Source organism: Cavia porcellus, unplaced genomic scaffold (genome assembly GCF_034190915.1).
Source record: "Cavia porcellus strain 051 isolate PalLab524CR breed Dunkin Hartley unplaced genomic scaffold, mCavPor4.1 scaffold_1, whole genome shotgun sequence".
In the NCBI taxonomy this organism is placed as follows: domain Eukaryota; kingdom Metazoa; phylum Chordata; class Mammalia; order Rodentia; family Caviidae; genus Cavia; species Cavia porcellus.
Genome location: NW_026947484.1, coordinates 168658581 through 168679047, shown reverse-complemented (window position 1 = coordinate 168679047; position 20467 = coordinate 168658581).

Here is a 20467-nt window from a genome sequence, read left to right as displayed (position 1 = left end):
CTGAATAGACATTGAACAAGTAAGTTATTACATGAAGAATCTCCGTGCTCACAAAAGAAAACAAATAAATCTCACTGATCCCAAATTTTCTATAAAGAGATCTTAGAATATAACCATAATAATAACCAGAAAGAATTTGCTTAGGATTTAGAAGATAAAGACAAACTATTGCACCCACAAATAAAACTAACAGAAAACAATGTATGTTAAAAACATTAAAGAACTAACTATAGACATAAAATGGTCCTAAAGAATTAAACTCCAGAAAAAGTTGAGTCTCTACTGCACAAGCAATGTATAGTGGCTTATTTTTGACAACTTCTACATGCTATTTCTGACAAATTCCTTAGGCAGAGGGTCTCATATGGAGCAAGATATATCAGAAAACTTTTATTGTGAGATGACTTTTGTCCTGGTTTCTTTTTCTTTACTGAAACACAATACATAATACCCAGAACTTAAAGGAGGAGAAGTTGATTTTTGGCCACAGTTTGCAGAGACTTCAGTCAATAGTTAGATGGCTCCAAGGCAAGGCAGCATGGCAGAGGAGAAGCTGAGCATGGTATGGTTGCAGAAGCAGAGAAAAAGAGATTTGAAGGGAGGAACTGGAAGAGAGAAACCCTTGCAAGGTACTGATGATTATCTTGCCTCCATAATCCAACACCCCCCAAAACTCACATACCAGGGGGATGTCTAGATATAGACCATAACAACCTGGCAAGCCGTATAAAGTCATGGGACCCTCAACCTCAATAGCACTGTGCTAATTCTCCCCTCCACTGAGTCTCTCCTACAGGACTTTTTACGCAGTTTGAGGTCAAAAAGTCCTGCCCAAGGGAAAAGCCAGTAAAACAGGCAGAGTAAATGTTGACCTTAGACATCTGCAACAAGTGGTGAATAAAAAGTGAATAAAAAGTGTATAAAGCTGCGACCTAGACAGGACCTAACTCAATTCATGACTGAATTTAATGGTAGTTGTCATCTCTTTTCTCTAGTGTGCTGACTTTGTAAAGGACTTGCCCCTCTGGGGTAGGGTAATATTTTCTCTGGTCTCTAAAGTTGCTTAAGTCGATATCTAGCATGCAATAAAATTTCAAGCTATGCAAAGGGACAGGAAGCTATTACCAACAAGCAAATGAGAAGAATGGTAAAAAAAAAAATAATAGACTCACACATGACCTTATCTTGGAACTATGAGATAATCACCTTTTAAAACCATTGAAAATATGAAGAGACTTTAGAAGAATAAAAATAGGTTAAAAAGATACAGAAATTTAATGGAAAATACCATCTCTAGGAGACATTCAAATATATACTCTTCAAATGCAATATACAATAGAGAAAATTAAGGATTAATTGGATAAGCTCAACAGCAGACTTGACATAGCTGAATAAAGGAATGATGAATTCAAAAGACAAATCAATTGAAATTATCCAACCTTAAGCACCCAAAGAAAACATAATGAAAAGACACAGATGGGGCAATAACAAATGATAAACTGCAGTCCTATAAGGAGAAAAGAAGCCAGGAGAAATGTTAGCAGAGATCATGGCTAAGAATTTTCCAAAACTGAAGAAACAGACCAACCTATAGTCTTAAGACCACTTTAAAACAGACCAAACCATAGACTTAAGACCATCTTTGAAACTTAACCAGACTGACCAAGCCTAGCCAGTCCCATGGTACCTGAGATGATCACTGAATACTCTGACTTCTTCTTGCTGAAGAATCCATTTCCTCATATTTTTCATAAGCCTAGGGCTGACAATCTCATTCTAATGGTTCTCAAACTGTCATCAGACAGCCTTTCTATGCTGAAGACTCTCTGCCTAGGAGTAACCAATGCCTGTATCACTATCTACCTCAGGATAATCTGAGTCAATATAAAATCACTAAAAGAAGTGGTGATTGGCCACTTTTTGCACAAAAATGTTATTTGTATGTGAGGATGACTCCAAAACAATCCTTTCAATGAAAGACCAATGGTGCCTGATTATCCTGAAGCTAAGTTTATCCCCAGTAGATGTTATTTAGCTAAGCAGACCACCATTTAAAAAATTAAAGAAACTAATGCAAAAGAAAAATATAGAGCATTAGGTCCAAAGTAGAAAAAAAAATCATGATAAGGAGACCACAGGAGTCTCAGAGAGGTCCAGGAGCCATCCCAGAAAACCCATTCATTCAGTCTGTGCCCAGTGAGGAGCACTCAGTTACATTTGAAAACTACCACTAATGCTTCTGGAACCTCTGTTATTTTTGCCACCACAAAGTTGTGTCTCTGGCTCTAGAAATCATGCTGATTGGTACCATAAGCAGTTTCTGCGTGGCACCTAACTTGGCCACACATGGTCCACTGCAATGATCCGATAGCCTGAGGTTGTATTGCCGTTGGGATCTTGAATATCTGAAAAGGGCCTCTGTGTTTAAAGCTCATTGCCTAGGGTCATGCTATTAAGAAGTAGTGGACTTTGGGTGGTAGGTCTATGGGACAGCCTTGAACCACAGGCATCAATGTTCAAAGGGGATTGTGGGCCACCAGTCCCTCCTGCTTTGTCTATTTTGTTCCCTGGGAATGGCTGAGTCATTGTGCTCTACCTCATACTCAGGCAGTGATGTGCTGCCTCCCATGGGCCCAAATCAATGGATCTAACCAATCATGGACTGCAACCTCCAAAACTGTGAATCCAAATGTATCTTTTCTCTTCATAATTTTATTATCTCAAGTATTTTGTTATAGTCATGGGATGCTGACTGATTCTGTTTCAATGAGGAAATTGTAGCCTTAACCATTCTTTTACCTCTAATCTTGTCCAAGCCCTAATGATTGTGACTTCTCTCTGCCCTTTCTAACCCTCCCTGATCACACATATCAGGTACCTTAGCCCATTTTTAAAGTTAAGTTAAAGTTTAAATTTAAGTTTATCAGAGCTTAGTTCAAATCAACAACTGTGAACTAAACACCAATATTGTGCAAACCACTATGCTACTCAAAATAAACTGACACAGCAAATAAATTCCTTTTGTATGAAAACTGAAATAAAGATAAAGCCCAGAAGGTTTTGTTATAAAGAATTCTGAGGCCTTTTCCAAGCATTATGGTAAGAAATACAATGATTGATTATCAGTGCCTGCCTGAAGCAAGGTAGGAGGTAGAGACATACTTTCTTGCATACGTCCTTGTCAGAGCTACAGGAGATATAAATACATATTAAGGGAAATCTTGCCCAAAGTATCTGTCAGTCTAATGTGAAAGACAAACAAATGCATAAATAGCTAAACCACAAGTCACATAAGCTAACAGTAAAATTTTAAGAAGTTTCTATGATAATATTTTGGAAAAAATTATATTTTGACAGCAAAGACTGAAAAAGTCTTACAAATATGGTATATTTTGAGCTGGGCATTAAATCTCTATAAATTCTGATGAAAGTTACAGAAGCAAGTGGCTTTTGGCTATTTAACTTTGTGTCACATTTTTTCTTCCTTTTGTAAGCTCAACATTTCAGTTTTTACTTTTTGTTTGTGCCATGGTATTATTGGAGTGTAAAATGCTAATGTTACATGTGCCCTTAATTCCTTCCCTAATTATTACAGAATTACACATTGTGGTCCTCATTCCCAGGATGTATGTGTCCATTCATTCATTCATTTGTTTGGCAAAGGTCTGGAATCCATGACTAAGCTACACGGACAGAAGAGAATTTCCACTGGCTTACAAGTACACTCGTCATCAGACCACCAAGTGGGAATTGCTCTCCTTGAAGCAGAAGACTTTCATTTTCCAAAAGTACTCAAAGGTTTTTGAAATAAAGTGATATAAATTTATTTATTTATTTATTTATTGTTCATCAGACACTATCTGTCTGGTAAGATACACACAGATGAAAGAATAGAAAGAAAGTAAATTTCCACTTATGCATTCATCGTGGAGAGGGAGCTGAGTGAAGGTGAGGGGATTCATTTTCAGATTCTGCCTCTGTTCTGAGACTTACAGAAAAGTCGCATTTCTTCTGATTCATTAGATTATTTGTCAGTTGAGAAGGTTGGAAAGACTCTCTATGCTACTCTGAAATCAATTTCTGTAATATTCACAAAAACACCAAATCTATCAGACAGTGAGGTGTGGGTAAAGGTAAGAAACAGACACTCGGAGTCTGCCCCAAGCTACTTTCCATGTATTATTAGGGAATCCTGTTACTTCTGTGGACTTGCTGGATGCCTAAGGAGCTCTTACTGTTCCTTAACTGTGCAAACTATGATCTTCAGAGCTTTTATAAGCATCACAACTCATCCAGATACAAGTAAGATGGGAATAAACAGAAAGAGTTATGGCCAGATCTACTCAGAAATCAGCCCTGGAATCAACCCTGTGTGACAGTAACCATATGATTTCCTTTAGGACAAGAGAATCATTAAAATAGTAACCATGTCTGTGTTGCAGACGTATTGTCATCTGATCAATAAAAAAGAGTGAGCCAATAGGAAAAGACCTAACAAAGGAATTAGCTCTTCTCAGTAATCAGTTTTAAAACTTCCCCCAAGTTCAAAGAAATCCAGTAACTCCCAAGAACTTGACATAAAAGAAACAAACTCAGCAATCATTCCCATTTTTGAAAGAGTAAAAACAACACCAACTAAAACAAAGTCCTACATGAATCAACTGAAAATAATTAAGTAGTAGACTTCTTTGACTAATTAAAATGCATTCGGCTTTCAGAAGAAGAACACTCAAATAAGTGGGTGGGATTAGCAAGTCCTCTTGAATGAGGATGGATTTGAATTGATCTTGAAGAATAAGAGGAGACATCAGAAAAAAGTAGAAATAACCTTAGGAGAGAGGAGACACAAGGTACATACATGCATGTACTTCAGCAAAATGGGAAAAGAATATACTTCACAAAGGCAAAGGCACAGAACTAGGACTCAACTCAAGTTTTGGGGAGATGAGAATGATAACTCTGACTTGACAAATGAGCAGGAAATAATGGAAGCTACTCGGATAGATGAAGTACATTAGATTGCAGAAGGTATTCCCATCAGTCAATGAAGTTGAATTTATCTAGAAGGCAACATCAAGATTATTGTGGCAGGCAGTAGAGCATGAGAGGGATTGATGACGTGAAAGCAGGATTTTAAGAAGTTAATTCTGATTGCTCATGAAAGAAGATTTGATATTAAGGAAATCCAGCCATCAGTGCTAAAGACCTACAATACATGGTTAGAGATTCAAAATATCTGCAAACCAAATGGATCAAGTCTAAATGGAGGAATGGAGTTAAAAATGTCAATGTGGAGAGATGATTCAAATCAACAAATGTCAAGTCTCAATGAACATTTGTAATACAGATGTGAATGATTTGAAAAAAATGTGTATTCTTGTTTACGTAAAATCATCCCTATATAATTTTGTCCAGGAAAATGATATATAACTCCACTTTGAAACTAGATTAAACTTTGGGTCTAATTCAGGCTACAAAGATTAAAGATTACTTTCCATTGCAAGCTTTTGACCTAACCAATAGCAAAAGTCCAACAAAACCATGAAGAAGTTCTTCATGTTGCTTCTCACCCAATTTGGCAGGCTCCATCACTTAAAAGATTGCCTTGGAATTCACCAAATATGAGTTATGCAAGTGGAGAATCTTGAAGGAGCTGAAAATTCTTGAGGACCTCCTTTGCTATTTCATATGCATTGTCACATTTGAACCTCATACCAACCCTGTTGCTAAAACACAAAATTTTCCCATTTTATGGTCAAGAAGCAGTCAAGGAAAGAAGATGAGCCTTCAGCCAGTTTGTGGAGGCATAGGATTCTGTATGCATTTCTGTAAACACATTATGCCTGTTATTCTCTTTCTAGGCATCTTCCCAAAAGGTGTAAATTATATTTATCAAGCAAAAAAATCCATGGAACTATTAGCAGGTATATGAAGAGGTTCTGATTAGCCTAGGGGAAGACAGCCATTGTAGAGAGGGAAACGGAAAGTCATATATAAAGGTCTTGAGAAAAAGTAATCCAATATGTTCTTCTCAATCAGAAATTAGAAAGCCACTGTAGCTAGTGGCAGAAAGGTAAAACTGAGGTTAGTGTAGTATGTGAGAATCAACTCATGCAGGACTTTGTAGGCAACGCTGAGTATTGCAGTAAATTGGATTAATTGGAGGTAATGACATCATCTATATGCTTCAGTGAGAGAGTAAAATGATCAAATTTGACATGTTAAAAGAGTACCCTGGCCAATCAAATAATTAGATTGCTGAAAGTTTACAGATGGATAATCAGTACCAACTAGTAAGACCTGCTGAAGTCATCACTTTGTGGGTAAGTATGGATGAATATAGGAAAGGAGTCGGTTTTTGTTTACCATTTTTAATATAATGTGCAAGGATTATGACAACAATTTTCATTTTATTATTTCTCTATAATATATAATCCTTCTCTATAACATAAATAGTTCAGTCAAATCTACCCTGTACATCCTTCTATACACCCAGCCACACATCTATTCCTGCATACACACATCCACCCAACCATCTGTCAATACATCCACCTATTTATTTATTTATTTATTTACCTAGATATTTTGTAGAAACCAAACATGAAAATGCTGTGTTAGGCTTTGAAATTACATTGGTAAATAAGACATGATCCATGCCCTTGCAGCACTCATAGTCTAGTGGAGTTCCAAATCAGTGCATGAGTAATAACAGAGCAGTAGAGAAAGCTCTGTAATGTGGATAAACCTATACTCCTTGAAAAATAAAGGATAAAACTCCTACCCCTGGGATAATAGTTTAGAAATCTTTCCCAAATTCTCATAACCAGCATTTGTCTGAACCAAATCTGAATTCCACGTAGGTCTGCCTTTATCTGAAATGTACGAACTCTCCATTTTACCATATTATCCAAGGATTAACATGTGACCACTTTGACTGAATCCCACTGAGTGTGTTGATAAAGCACTATGTGAATAAGTCACCCAAGGCTGGCAGACTTCAGTTACCCTTACCCACAATGCCAGATGTGGCTGGAGCAAAGTCAATCTGGGAACACTAGGTACTGAGACCTCCGTAAGCACCTGCCCAGGACAGACTGTATCTAATGAGCTCTGCCTCAACAGACAGGCACTTGGCACTTCCGCTGATGGAAATGGCCCCTCAGGCCAAATGAAAACTGAAGTGCATGGGCTGCCAGTGGTTGGGAGCATGAGACAAAGAAATCTGGATTGAATGAGGAAGAGTTACTAATTATAATCTTAGTGCAGGCCTAAGAGTGGTAAGAAGTGCTTCTTCTGAAACTTCACTTATCTCAGAGAAAAGGAAACTGCTGTCAGCCATTCTGTGTCCATTTCAGGGACCTGGAGGACTGTTCTTGGGCTGCATGAACACACAAGAATTGATCAAATACAGACAGACGTGCATACATATTCACATTTACCAAGCACTAATTATATGCCATGTATGACATACAGTGCTTGCCTGCATTACCTTAAATCCCTTTATCCCTACAATGTATTATTGTTATTTCTTAATTATTATGTACCACTTATCAGTGGAGTAAAAAATATAGATTTCTCTGCAGTGCACCCTGCATTTGTTATTTCCAGACTCTTTTCTGACTTTTCACAAGTTTATGGGAAAGGGCAAGTTACTTAGAAAAGATTCTATTTTGCATTGACATCTTTTCCTCACTGTGATCTCAGAATGGAAGCCAACATTTGTTACTTGGGTCTGATAGGGGAATTGTACTGCATCAGCTGTGTCAGAAGACTGTAGGAAAATGAGAAGTGGTCTTTGTAATGGTGAAGGGGGAAGGAGGAGCTCCACAACAGTGAACAAGGTGGAGCTTTGTTTGCCCAGAGAAGAGACGCAGTTGGGTGGCAGATCCTGGCCTGGTGGACACCAAGCACCCTGACTGGAAAAATGAGAATGATTTTCACATCTGTGTTCAGCCAAGAAGACTCTTCTGTAAGACACCTTAGAGCCCTATGGGCAGCTGTGCCTTGCGAGAAGGATGCCAGGGTCAATACCTGAATCCAAAGGACCAATCACACTTGGGGACATTGCATGCACTGCAGTAACCTAAGGACTAGTATTTTCCTTGTATTCCTAAAACTTACTCCATTTCTAAGGACAACAGAAGCTGTGGTAAAAGAGGAAAGCTTTCCCATCTCATAATCACTTCAATAGACTGTTAGGGGAAAAAAGGGAGAAAAAAAACCCAATGGTATGAGCTTGTTATGGTTTATATTTAAATGTCATCCCAAAGCCTCAGGTGGTCATAGGTGGGGCTTTTCCAAGAGGTGGCTAGATCTAGAGTGTGTGGCACTGGGATTGATTCATGGTGCAATGCTAAGATCAAGAGCACTAGGATTACGGGTGCGAGTACTGCCTTCCAGTCTGGATATTTATAAGGGGTAGAAAGAGCTGTAGGCACCCCTTGTTGCTTTTCTACCTTCTATCTGCCATGAACTTTTTCTTCTCTGATGCTACCATGTCTTGAAGCCAACTGATTATGAACTGATACCTCTACTAAGGTAAATAAGCCTTTCTCCTTTTAACTTTGGGCATCACGTATTTTGTGTCAGTAACAAGAGAAAAGTAACTAAGACAGCTTCAATAGACAGGTTTATTTCTGAACAAACCTGAGAGGTGCCACCCTGGCTCTTAGACCAGACCGGCCACTGTCATACAGACTAGGAGGTATTTTATGGGGTCATGGTGGTGGGGAGAGAAATTTAGTGAAAGGTAGTTGTGACTACCTGCTAAGGAAGAAGTATATGGAGGAGTAGGTGCCCAAGGATAAGGCTTTGGGAAGCAGAGGGAAGAGTGGTTGTTGTCAATAGTAGGAATGAATAACCATTGGAGTTACTGGGTGCAGCTGTGTGTATAAGGCCGTATGAAGCTGTACCTATACACTTTTAGCAAAAGCATAGCAAAAGAGGGGTAGAACAGCCACACCATTCACAGAGCTACTAAAATACTGAAACACACAATAATATAAACTCAAGATTATAATCATTTATGCTTTTTTGTTGTAGTGGCTGCATGTGTGAATATGTGTGGACATGTACACATAGCAACTATGTGTGCATTTATTCAACAGTCGAAGACACTGTGGAACCATCTGAGTGAATCTCTTAGAGATGTACATGAAAGTAATGGACTTCTCAGAGGTCCAAGTAACATTATTGAGTAGCATAGAATAAAGGAAAGAAAGGGAGGGAGGAAGACAGTCAGCAAGCCAAGCTTCCTTGATTAAAGGCCAGGATGCCTTTTACTGTATGTAACATCAAGGCCGCACCCAGAGCCTAGGGAAGTTGGGTGGCTGTCTTCTTGGCATATTGCAAATCTCGCCTCCACCCTAGAATCTGCCCTTAGCAATTCTTCAGCACCCCAGATCTTCTCCTAATCTTTGGGTTTAGACAAGCACTTATGTCCAGGAAGGGGAGAGAGGAGAAAGATTTATATATTAACTCTTTATCTACACAGTGAAATAGTTACAATCTTGGCCTGGAGATGAGGATTCATCTTGTTTAAACTAATGACTGAGTGATTTGGGTAACTTATTGTACCTCTTTTGGCTTTCATCTTCTCTCCTGTCACATAGTTTTCATGGTTCTTGTTTTGTTGTTGGTGGTGTTATTTTATACTATAGCAAGGTATTATATTCATTATTTATAATTTATATCTGAGAACAGAGAGGATTAAAGGGAGAAGCAGATGAAGTAGATGGTTTCATTGTCATTATTGTCACCATTGCTGATGGCCACCGTAACACTACCACCACCAGTCATTCACATCCTACAAGAAATGTGGCTGGAGATGGGCCAGGTTTGTGATTGAGTATCATGGATGATGAGAAGCAGAATGGATTTGCTTTAGTGTGGGAGAGGAACTAGAGAACTGCCAAGAGTGAGCAAATGTTCATCAGAAAAAAAGCAGAGCTGAGCAGAGTACTGATATAGAAAAGCAAAGCCTCACACATGTGTAAGTGTGAGGCTAAGTGGTCAGCAACCATGCAGTAGTAGCAACCCCTTCAAGCTTGATTAAAGTAAAGAGAGTCTGAAGAAACCAGCCAAATGTCATCTCTTGCTAGAACTGCCCCTTCCTCTGTTCGCAGCTAAGTCATTCAGTCTTGCAACCTACAGTTCAGACTGCGGCCATGTGCAGAATCAATCCTCTCATGGTCCAGAAAAGAGCAACGCAGTTCACAAGAGGAAGGAAGCTTGTCTAAGGTCACATAGCACGTTGTCTCCAGAGTTGGAGCCAGAACTCAGGTCACTGGATTCCCATTCCATAGTACATTTCAGTGCCATACTGCCACAATCAAATTCCACAAGTAACTTGCCTGCGACAGAGGTATTCACCACCTCAGTTCCTTTGCAGCTTGCCCTCATCCTGATTTTGGCCCCAGTTAACTGGGGCCATAAAGGACCTTACCAATCTTTCTCTTCTTGAGTTTTTAGATTGAGTGGCTGATGTGAATTGTTTCTGAGGTCCCTTTAGCATTGATGATCTGTGCTCCCCAGCTCACACATCATGAAGCCTGTCAGATGTCCGAGTAGGAGGAGAATACAGCAATGACAGGTGGTGTCCCTGACTCTGGAGGGGGACTTGGCAGAGCTGCCTTCCTGAATGGGGGACAGGGAACTGGCAGGAGGATCTACCCACTTTGGACAAAAGCTGATTCACCAAATGCAGGAGGAAAGAGGCAGGCCTATCAGCGAGTACTGGGAAACTCCCCAAAAGATTTTTATCTTTTAAGTCCTGGACTCCTATGCCTCGATCACACACAGAATGCATGGAGACTACTCAGACAAACCCAAAAACTTTAATTCACAGTTTTATTACTGAAATTCAAGGACAGCACTATTTTTGAAATTTAAAAAAGTAGTTTAGAATTATTCAGCGACTTTTAATGACTCAGTTCTGTATGGCAAAGCCAGAGGGGTCTTCCTAAAACAAAAGTTGGATCATGGCACATTCTTGCTTAAAATGTTTCAGAGGCTGTGTGGAAGGGTTATAGAATCCTTGATGTGGTCTCCAGACTCTGGATAGATGTGACCTTTGCTCATTCTCTGGCCTCCTAGCTTGTCCTCTGCCATCACTGTTATATTCCACTCATAGGGATCTCTTTCCTTTCTCAAACAAACCAGCTTATCCCTCCTCACTGATTTTATGTGCCATCCCTGCACCACGAGGAATGCTGCTGTCTTCAGTCCTCTTCCAGCTACTGCAATAATTCTTTGGGATAGTGATTAAATGTTACATGATCAGAAAGTCTTTTCATATTCTCCCAATCTCAATTATGACATTGTTGATTAGAATGACATAGTATTTTTCTCTCCACACCTACTTAGATATTGGTTTGAGCTTATGTATTATTCATTCTTATTATTTCAAGCCTTGTAAGACCAAGAATCGCATTAATTCTTCAAATCTTGGAAATGCTTGTCCTAATACAATACCTGGAAGATAGGACACTGAGTGAAAGATTTTACTTTGTTTGATAAGATAAATGCATAACCACTCAGTGTATACATCAGGAAGAAATCATAGAGTGTAAAATGGCCACAGTTCTTTCCAAAGTACCTTCAGGGGCACTTACCTATTTACATAAATCACTGCTCGATGCCCCCCTTCCATAACAGCTGCTTCAGCACCACAAAATGTCAAGGCTGGTAGAATGATGGAACATCTATCCTAATGGTATTCATGATTTTTTTTAAAAGTAGGGAGCATGTTTCTTAGTCAATGTTTTTTCCAAACTTCTAAATATATGAGTCACGCGAAATCAAAGGTTTCTAGCCAATGTGTGTACTATAAACATAGGAGAAAGATGCCTAGAGTACTTCCCATCCCCGACTGGTACACTCTGAGTAAAGTAGTAGGAATAGTGGCTCACTTTGGATGTAGGAGACAAAGAAATAACACAATCAGTAAGCAGCAAACATAATATAATCATGAAGACACCTAAAATTAGGTAATTCTAGACAAGGTCAAAGATAAAATGCTCTTCTTGCCCAGAATGGCAGCACCTTCATACACACTATGCTTGTGTGCTACAGATCCCCATGTTGTTTTGTTTTGTATTGCATGAAACTCTTATTCAAAGTCCTTACTAAAGGAAGGACTGATTTGATAGGACTATAGCGGTGCCTGTGTCCACTAACCTCAGAATGAGAGCACACAGACTAAACATAAATCATCCTAAGGAGAACACGAGCTCAGAAGGCCTTAGTTACTTGTGTGGGTATTTTCAGAAGCTTGTGACATGTGGCATCAGGATATCTTCAACTGCAACTTTTCAAGCCACCTCTTTCCACCTGGGATTCTGCTTGGCAGGCGATGAATACATTAAATGCTGAGATCCACATAAATCCCAGGGTTATATAATAGAAATGAAAAGGAAACATTTTGTAAAAAGCTCCATCTTTCTACTTGAACTTGAGTAACCCAGTAACAAAGTTGAGTTGGGATGGTTGTTGCTTTCTGCACAGGACCAAAAGCTACATATTTACAGTTTAATATTCAAAAGTAAAATTTATGTTATTAGTGCTAGGTCTGAGGTACTGTTTTTCTTCCTCAGAGTTTAGCAAGTCTCATGCATTCCCTCGGACCAGACTAAATTCCTCTTTTCCTTATTAAAGCCTGGGCACACTCAGCCTATTAGGAGCAGAAACTCTTTCTATTGCACATACATCTTCTGATTCACTTATGCTTTCCTGCTTATAGGAAGAGGTAGAGACAATACGTACCATTGATAACATAACTACTGAGTGCCTGGCATTGTGAAGATACTTCTCAAAAAGCATCTCATTTAATTCCTGCAAGAATTCTTCAAGATAACCCCACTTGTGAGATTGGAAAATTGATACTCGGAAGCAAAGTAACTTGTCTAAGGCTAAAGAGCTTAGAGGGAATTGAGTATTAAAAACAGACCTGAAAGAATCTAATGATTATTCTTCTATGCTACTGCTGTTCTTTTCACATTTTTGTTGATTTATGACTTATTAAATAACCTACATTTATGTCCATTTTAGAGAAGGAAAACAATTCTAAGAATACAACATCCATTCTCACATAACAATTTCGAGGATGCAGCTGAGTCTAAGAGATGCAGAGTCCATTATGAGAAGGTCATGGAGCATGAGAAGATCTTAAATCCTTTGATCCTCCCTAACATCCTTTCTGAGAAAGGTAGAGAAATGATTGTGGAGATTAAGTAACTTTTCCTAAATAACTTTCTCTTTTGTATCACTAGGACTTTTGAAAACATTTGATCAGCTCAGCTTCAAAGTTTTCAGAAACAAATACCTTCTTTTGGATCATTGGTGACAACAGCTCTCTAGTGGAGTGGAATTTTCCTTTGATTGAGTAAAACCAACTTCTGCATGACAACATCCTCCCACCTAGAACCTGGATCAGGCCCAAGATTCATGTTCCAGGCACTGCTGTGGAACTCATAACTTCTTGTGTATGGAGACTAGACTCCCATGCTTTGTGTAGGTTGCTGCCCATGATGAAGCCTATGTTTGTGAGCCAAAAGGGTGCATTCTGCTCTAATACTCCAAGGCAGCACAGAGAAACCCACTCCATCCTGCAGGGCCTTGCTCAGCAGTAATTTACCAGCCCTAGAACACATTAGTCATGTTGATGACTATTGCTGACTTAAAGCAATGCAGGATATAGAGCAGATAAGTAGGGGGAAGGTCCTGGAGGACTACTACACCGGACTTTGTGGATTCTCAAAGTACAGTTTCTTCTAAAATTTTTCCACCTCAGTGAAGCTGTCTCTGGTTATCTTAGATATACATCGTCCATCTTCCCATAATATACACAGCATACAAATCCAAGGACTTAATGGTATCTGGCAGACATTCCTTGAATTATTTAATTTTTCATCAGTGATCTACAAATACCATTGTCTTCATTACTTTTTTTCTCATTGCCAGGACAAAATACCCAATGCCCCAAGTTAAAGGAGGAAACTTTTATTTAGCTAACTGTTCTCAGAGGTTTCAGTTCATATTTAATTGGCTCCAAGGCAGAGTATCACATGGTGGAGGGCAACAGCTCATGTCAGCAGAAGACAAAAATAGCAGTAAGAGCAAACTAAGGAAAGAGAAAAGAGTCCTTCTGTCCCTTATATTGTGTGTAGGCCACCCAACCTGGGTGAGTGCAGCACTCACACTCATAATCCCAGCATCAGATAATAAATCAGTCACAAACTCTAGATTCGACCACCCATGCCTGCATGAGGCATTCAGGGGACATCCAGACACAAACTCTAACAACCATTATCCACCTTCAAGGTCCCATGTTGTTGTTTACTATAAAATTAGTATTAAGGTTCTCTCCGTATATGTTTTATTTCTCAAATATATTTCAAATACTGTGACAGTGGTAGGGACTTATATGTCCCATGTCCACATGTTAGGCAACCGCTGTGAAGTTTCAAGGATCTGAGATTTGATGGAGATTCCAAAGTCAGATAGTCAGGGACAATGGGAAAGAAGACCCTGGAAGCAGGCAAAGTAGTTAGAAGTTACAGTAGTCTAGACAAAAAGTGAAATTCCAATTCATTCCTGTATCAACTATTCTTTTAGAATATCAACTATTGTTTTATACCTTGTTTCAAAATTCCTTGCCTAAGTTAGTTTGTGAACACTCTCTTGCTTCCTGTTTTATTGTTTCATCCAATACTCATTGTACTTCAGATATATTCACCTCCACGATTATCCTGGAATGCCCAAATCATGTGTAAATTGCAAAATATTTGCCTTTGATTATTTTCTGCCTAAAATACAGATACTTTTCAATCTATGATAGGGATATTGCCCAATAAACTCACCGTAAGTAAAAAATATCCTAAGTCAAAACTACATTTAACATGCATATTAACTCACCAAACACCATAACAGAGAAAAATAGCATACAGGGAAGCATCAGTTGCTTACCCATATGATGACAAGACTGACGAGAAATTAGGGCTCCTTGCTGCTGTCTAGTGTCTTGAGAGTGTATGTACCACATATTCCTAGCATGAGAACAGAACAAAATTCAAAGCTTAAAGTATGGTTTCTACTGCATGCTTATCATTTTTGCACCATCACAAAATACCCAAACTGTAAATCACATCACTACAAGTGGAATACAATCTGTAATGTTCCCTCAATATTTCACTCAGGTGTTACCAGGATGTCACCAATTTATTTTAAATCATCTCCAGTAATTTTTAAAATCCCCTTATTCTGGTTTATTTTTGTTTGCAAAATTTATGCTAACCTGTGTCACATCTTCCTGTGGTGGGACAAATGCAAAAAGTGATTTGTACACTTGAGATTCTTTCAAAATGCCCTGTAAAGTGTCTGCACAAATATGGGCTCTGAGAACTCATTGGAAAGGAGAAAAAAGGGTTTTGGGTAATAAAGATATCAACTTCAGATCAAAGCTTCTTAGACTCAGAGAAAGGATTGCACACAAAGACCACATCAAGATACCAAGCACTTAGCAGAGCACTAGCACAAAATAGGTGCTCAATATGCACATTATAAATTACTGAATAAATGACATATTTTGCTGACTTCCCTTCAATATGTTCTGAGTATCATAAGACATAAGATGAAAAGCAGAGGAAAATAGTGGCTCACGGGTCAGAACTGAGCTGGGAGCAATGAGAGGAGGAGGAAGTAAGCACACATTTTATGAAGCCCCATATAGACCATTTTCCTCTCGGCAATGAGTAGTGCTCATATTATGCGGTCTTACAAATGCTGGAACAACAATACCTCGTATTTATGGAGAGGCTGCCTCTAAGGGGTTCAGACTATTTTATAGACATGATCTCATTCATGCTGTCTCAGGTCTACTATTCAATTACAGAATGGTTCATTGTTCCAAACGATGCAAACTATTTCTTTTAGATACACTCTTAAAATTATCCATTCTCCTGTTACAAGTTCAAAGATTTACAAATCACCATGAAATGGCTCCAGAGTTGCTACCAGAAATAAGAAGGTGGAAATGGAGTGTTTCTGAATTTATAATTTATGAACTCTTCAGATATTAGAAAGTCATTCTTTGTACACTCATTTTTAAAATGAGGGAAAACATACACTGTGACTTTGTTGCAGCAGTATAATGTGATAATAAAGGTAGGAAAAAATAATATTAATCTTCCACAGCATTAGCTCAGGCTATAAAAATAAGAGTTAACCAGTGTAGCTAAGATGCTGGATAATAATTACCAGAGTAGACATAAAAGTAAAATGTGATGTGGACATCTTCCTGAGCTAACGTTTATAAGATTTGGTTTCTTTATTTGCTCTTGTATGAAATACTTTCTATCTTAAATGCTTAACCTCTATGGGCCTAGTTTCCTTTATCTGACAATGAGCATCACTGGAGGTAGCTAGAAGGTCCCTGGAGATGGTCTCAAGTTTCCTCTCACCATCAAGACCTCACAAATTGATAATTCCACTATGGTCACCATCACCATACTTGCCACTGCTACTGTCTAATACTTACATGGCGCACAGTAGGTACTTACTAATTGTTTAATAGATGGATATTTCTAGTGTACAGAGGATTGCAACTAGGTTTACTTATCAAACATTTTTTTCAGTGTGTTCTATTTTATGGGCACAACATGAAGTACAGGAAACTTGAAAATATAACCATTAAAATATGAAGAAAGCCAAAATGATTGATTATGGGTCAAAAGAGACATCCTGGAAGAGATGACATGATAAGATGATAAGAGCTGAAATACAGTTCACTAAATGAACCAAGAAGGGATGTGATAGGAAAAGAAACAGCATTATAATAAAGGAATAGCATATTAGAACATACAGATGCACAAAATAAGAAGATATAAACAAATGTAAGAGAATCGATCAGCAGGAAGCTAGTCTGGAAAAGTACATGTGAGTGACAACACTGGGAAATTTAAAACCCATATATCATTCTCATATTTTGCTTGCCAAGCAACAGTTGGTGATGCAGGATTTATAATATCAGATGATGGTGTCTGATTTTTTAAAGAACGTTATAAATTACTATGCACTTCACTCTAAGGAGAGTATAAGCTATTTGTTATTCTTGTTTCATAAATGGAGAAGTTGCAGTTTAGGAGATAAGACCCATGTGCAAAACCAATTGGCCCTTAAATTCTTTTAATAAAAATTCATTGAAATATTATACCTCCTATCCATGTAATTTAACTTATTTCTCCAATTCTACACAACCTCATATTGTCAGTAAGTCATTTAAACTGTCCTCTGAGCACACAAATAACTGATCTTATAGTGACAAATGTTTGATCTTACACCCATAGTGACCTTTTGATTCTGAAATGTAGTGTTCCTGCTCCTTCAGTTTAAGTCCTACAAATATTTCATCTCAGACTCTACCTGAACTGGGAAGCCTTTGTGGTCACCCAGTTTCCACAACCTTCTCTAAAGATTAAAGTATTTATGGTGTGTATCATGGATCCTAATAGTCTTTGTCTAGCCAGCAACTCAAATAGTACAGCTTCCCTTCACCAGTAATGTGACAGCCAAAGGCAACAACTGTAAGCAAAGGACTCTCAAATTTCTTTAGTATAGTTTAAAGAGTCCTATTGTCTAAAGGTTTTCTTTCCTTCAAAATTCTTCTGTTGCAATATAACCCCTAAAGCAACAACTAAGAAATTAGGCCACTAGAAAGGCATTTTGTCCCTGGAATTAGAGTCTTTATAAAAGAGGTCTGAGTAAACTCATTCACCCCAGTCATTCGCTAATCCTTCTGTTCCCAGTTTGAACATCATATTCTCTTCCTTATTTGAGCTTCTGAAGAGCTTGGCTGCTTATCACAATCACCACCATTTAGTCTTCCTTTCAAACATTATCTACATTTGTAAAACAAAAACAAAACAAAATAGACTACCTCTTGTTGTTTCTTTATTTTACTCAGTCTGATATAGCAAAAACACTTTGGAGTGTGGGGTTATAGAGAATACAAATTTAGGCTCCCCTTCCCCTCACCAGAAGGACCTCAGTAGTCAAAGGAGCCTTGGCTTCCCTTTTCCTTCATCGGAAAGACCTCAGCAGAAGGAACGTTGGACATCCTTTCCTCGTACCCAAAATACTTCAGCATCCACAGGCCATCAGTTACCCCTTCCACTATCTTTAGTACCTTGGTGGGCTTGTGGGAGCTTTGGCAATCTCTCTCCCCACACAGAAGACTTAAATAGGCCAGCAACAATTCAGGGAGTCTCCTTCTCAAATAGAGGACCTCACTGGGTGAACAGGAGCCTCAGTGAACCCTCCCTTCAGCTGGAGGACCTGGTAAACCAGCAAGAGTGCAAGTGAGTCTTTCTTCCATACAGAGAATCCTGGGTGGTTTGGTGAGAGAGCTGATGAGGCCTTCCTCTATGTGGAGCAACTCTAAGGGGCCTATGAGACCCCCAGTAACACAGCAGGGTGCCAGCTGTGGTGTACACAATAGACAGGTGTATCTGGTGCCTGGGAATAGCCTGAAACTGCAGTAACAATAGGAGCCAAGCAATTGGCTTACATCCATATTCCTAGGGTAGTCAGTTGAATAAGAATATAGGGCTCACCAACAGACGCCACAGGAGGAATTCAGGTGACTAGCCCCTCCCCTACATTCTCGGACTCAGCAACTAGTTGAACATCAACTACACAGTAAGACCCTAAGATACACATGATGGACAGATGAGACTAGCAGGATTCAAAGGACCAAAATTAACCCAACAAGTGAAAATGACAAAACAAAAAAGCAAAATGCAATCTCAAATGCCCAGTACCTCAGGAACAAGTAGAGGAGATGTCAAAATAGAAGACACAGGAAGTCATACACCAAATTTCTGAAAAGATAGGAAGTGCAATACAGAAACAAATCCATGAGGCTATAGTGGAAATCAGGTTTAGAAATAATCTCTCAGGTAAAGAAAGAAGTGACAACTGTAATAAAGGAGTTCCTCAGCATAGCTAGAGAAGAGACATAAAAAAGTATAGGAGAATGAGAAAATGATTTGAATCTTGAATGGAAAATATAGAAAAAAGATAAGATGTATGAAACAAATTCAAAGAGATAGCCAGAAAATTAAAAACACCATTGAAAGCTGGTGAAACTGCTTGAATGAAATTGAAGACGGACCTGCAGACCATGAAGACAGGATCAGAGCTAGTGATTATGAAATGAAAGACATTTTAAAAATAACAAGAGATCACAAGGTAACAATTCAACAGCTTCAAGACAATGCAAAGAAAAATAATATAATCTGATAGGTGTCAATGAAAATGCAGGAGTCAATGCAAATGACATTTAAAAAAAAAAAAACTATTAACAGAAGTAATAGTAGAAAATTTCCCAAGCATGGGGAAAGAATCTGCTATACAGAAAACGAGGCACATAGAACTCCAAACAGTCCTAACCAAAATCAGTCTATACCCAGACATATAATAATCAAGGTCACAGAAATTCAAAGTCAAGATGACCTAAGAGTGAAGTATTTCAAGCCCTGAAGCAAAATGATTTTCAACCCAAATCATGTACCCTGGAAAACATTCATTGAAAATTAATGGATACTTCCAGGACAAAGAACAACTGAAGAAATTCATTCATGTCTTTCAAAAACCCTAGAAAGTGTATTGAAAGATATACTAGGCAGATATAAAAATGCCATGATTTCCAAAACAACAAAAGAAAGAAACCATGAGGATGGGCAAACAATTAAAGGAGGAAAAGCAGGGAATCAACAATAGGAAAATAATATGACAACTATAATCCAGTACATATCAGTTAATAACCATCAATGTAAGTGGACCCAATTCACAAATTAAAAAGAATACATTGGAAGAATGGATCAGGAAACAGAATCCAACAGTACGTTATATTCCAGAAACACATCTGACTAAAAAGGAAACTCATAAACTTAAAGTCACAGGATAGAAAACAATATTCCATGTAATGGAAACTCAGAAAAAAGCAGGGGCAGCTATTCTGTTTGCAGACAATGAGAACTTCAAATAAACAATGATGAAAAAGATAAAGAAGGTCACTACATACTTGTTAGTGGAAAAATTTAAGCAGAAGAGATAACAATCATAAATATATATGCACCAAATACAGGAGCATCCAACTATAAGAGACAAACACTAATGGACTTGAAAAAACCAAAAACACAGTAACACAATTGTAATGGGGGATCTTAATTTGTTACAAGGATATACATCAACTAGACCAAAAAATCTGCAAATGAATAATAGAACTGGATAAAACTCATGAATAATTGAATTTACTAGATGTACGGAGTGTTACATCCAACAACATCAGATTTCTCAGCTGCATGTGGGACATTCTCTAAAATAGATCAGGTATCAGCCCATAGAACATGCTTAAGTAAATGCAAAGGGATTCAAATTATCCCATGCAGGTATCTAACCATAGTGCACT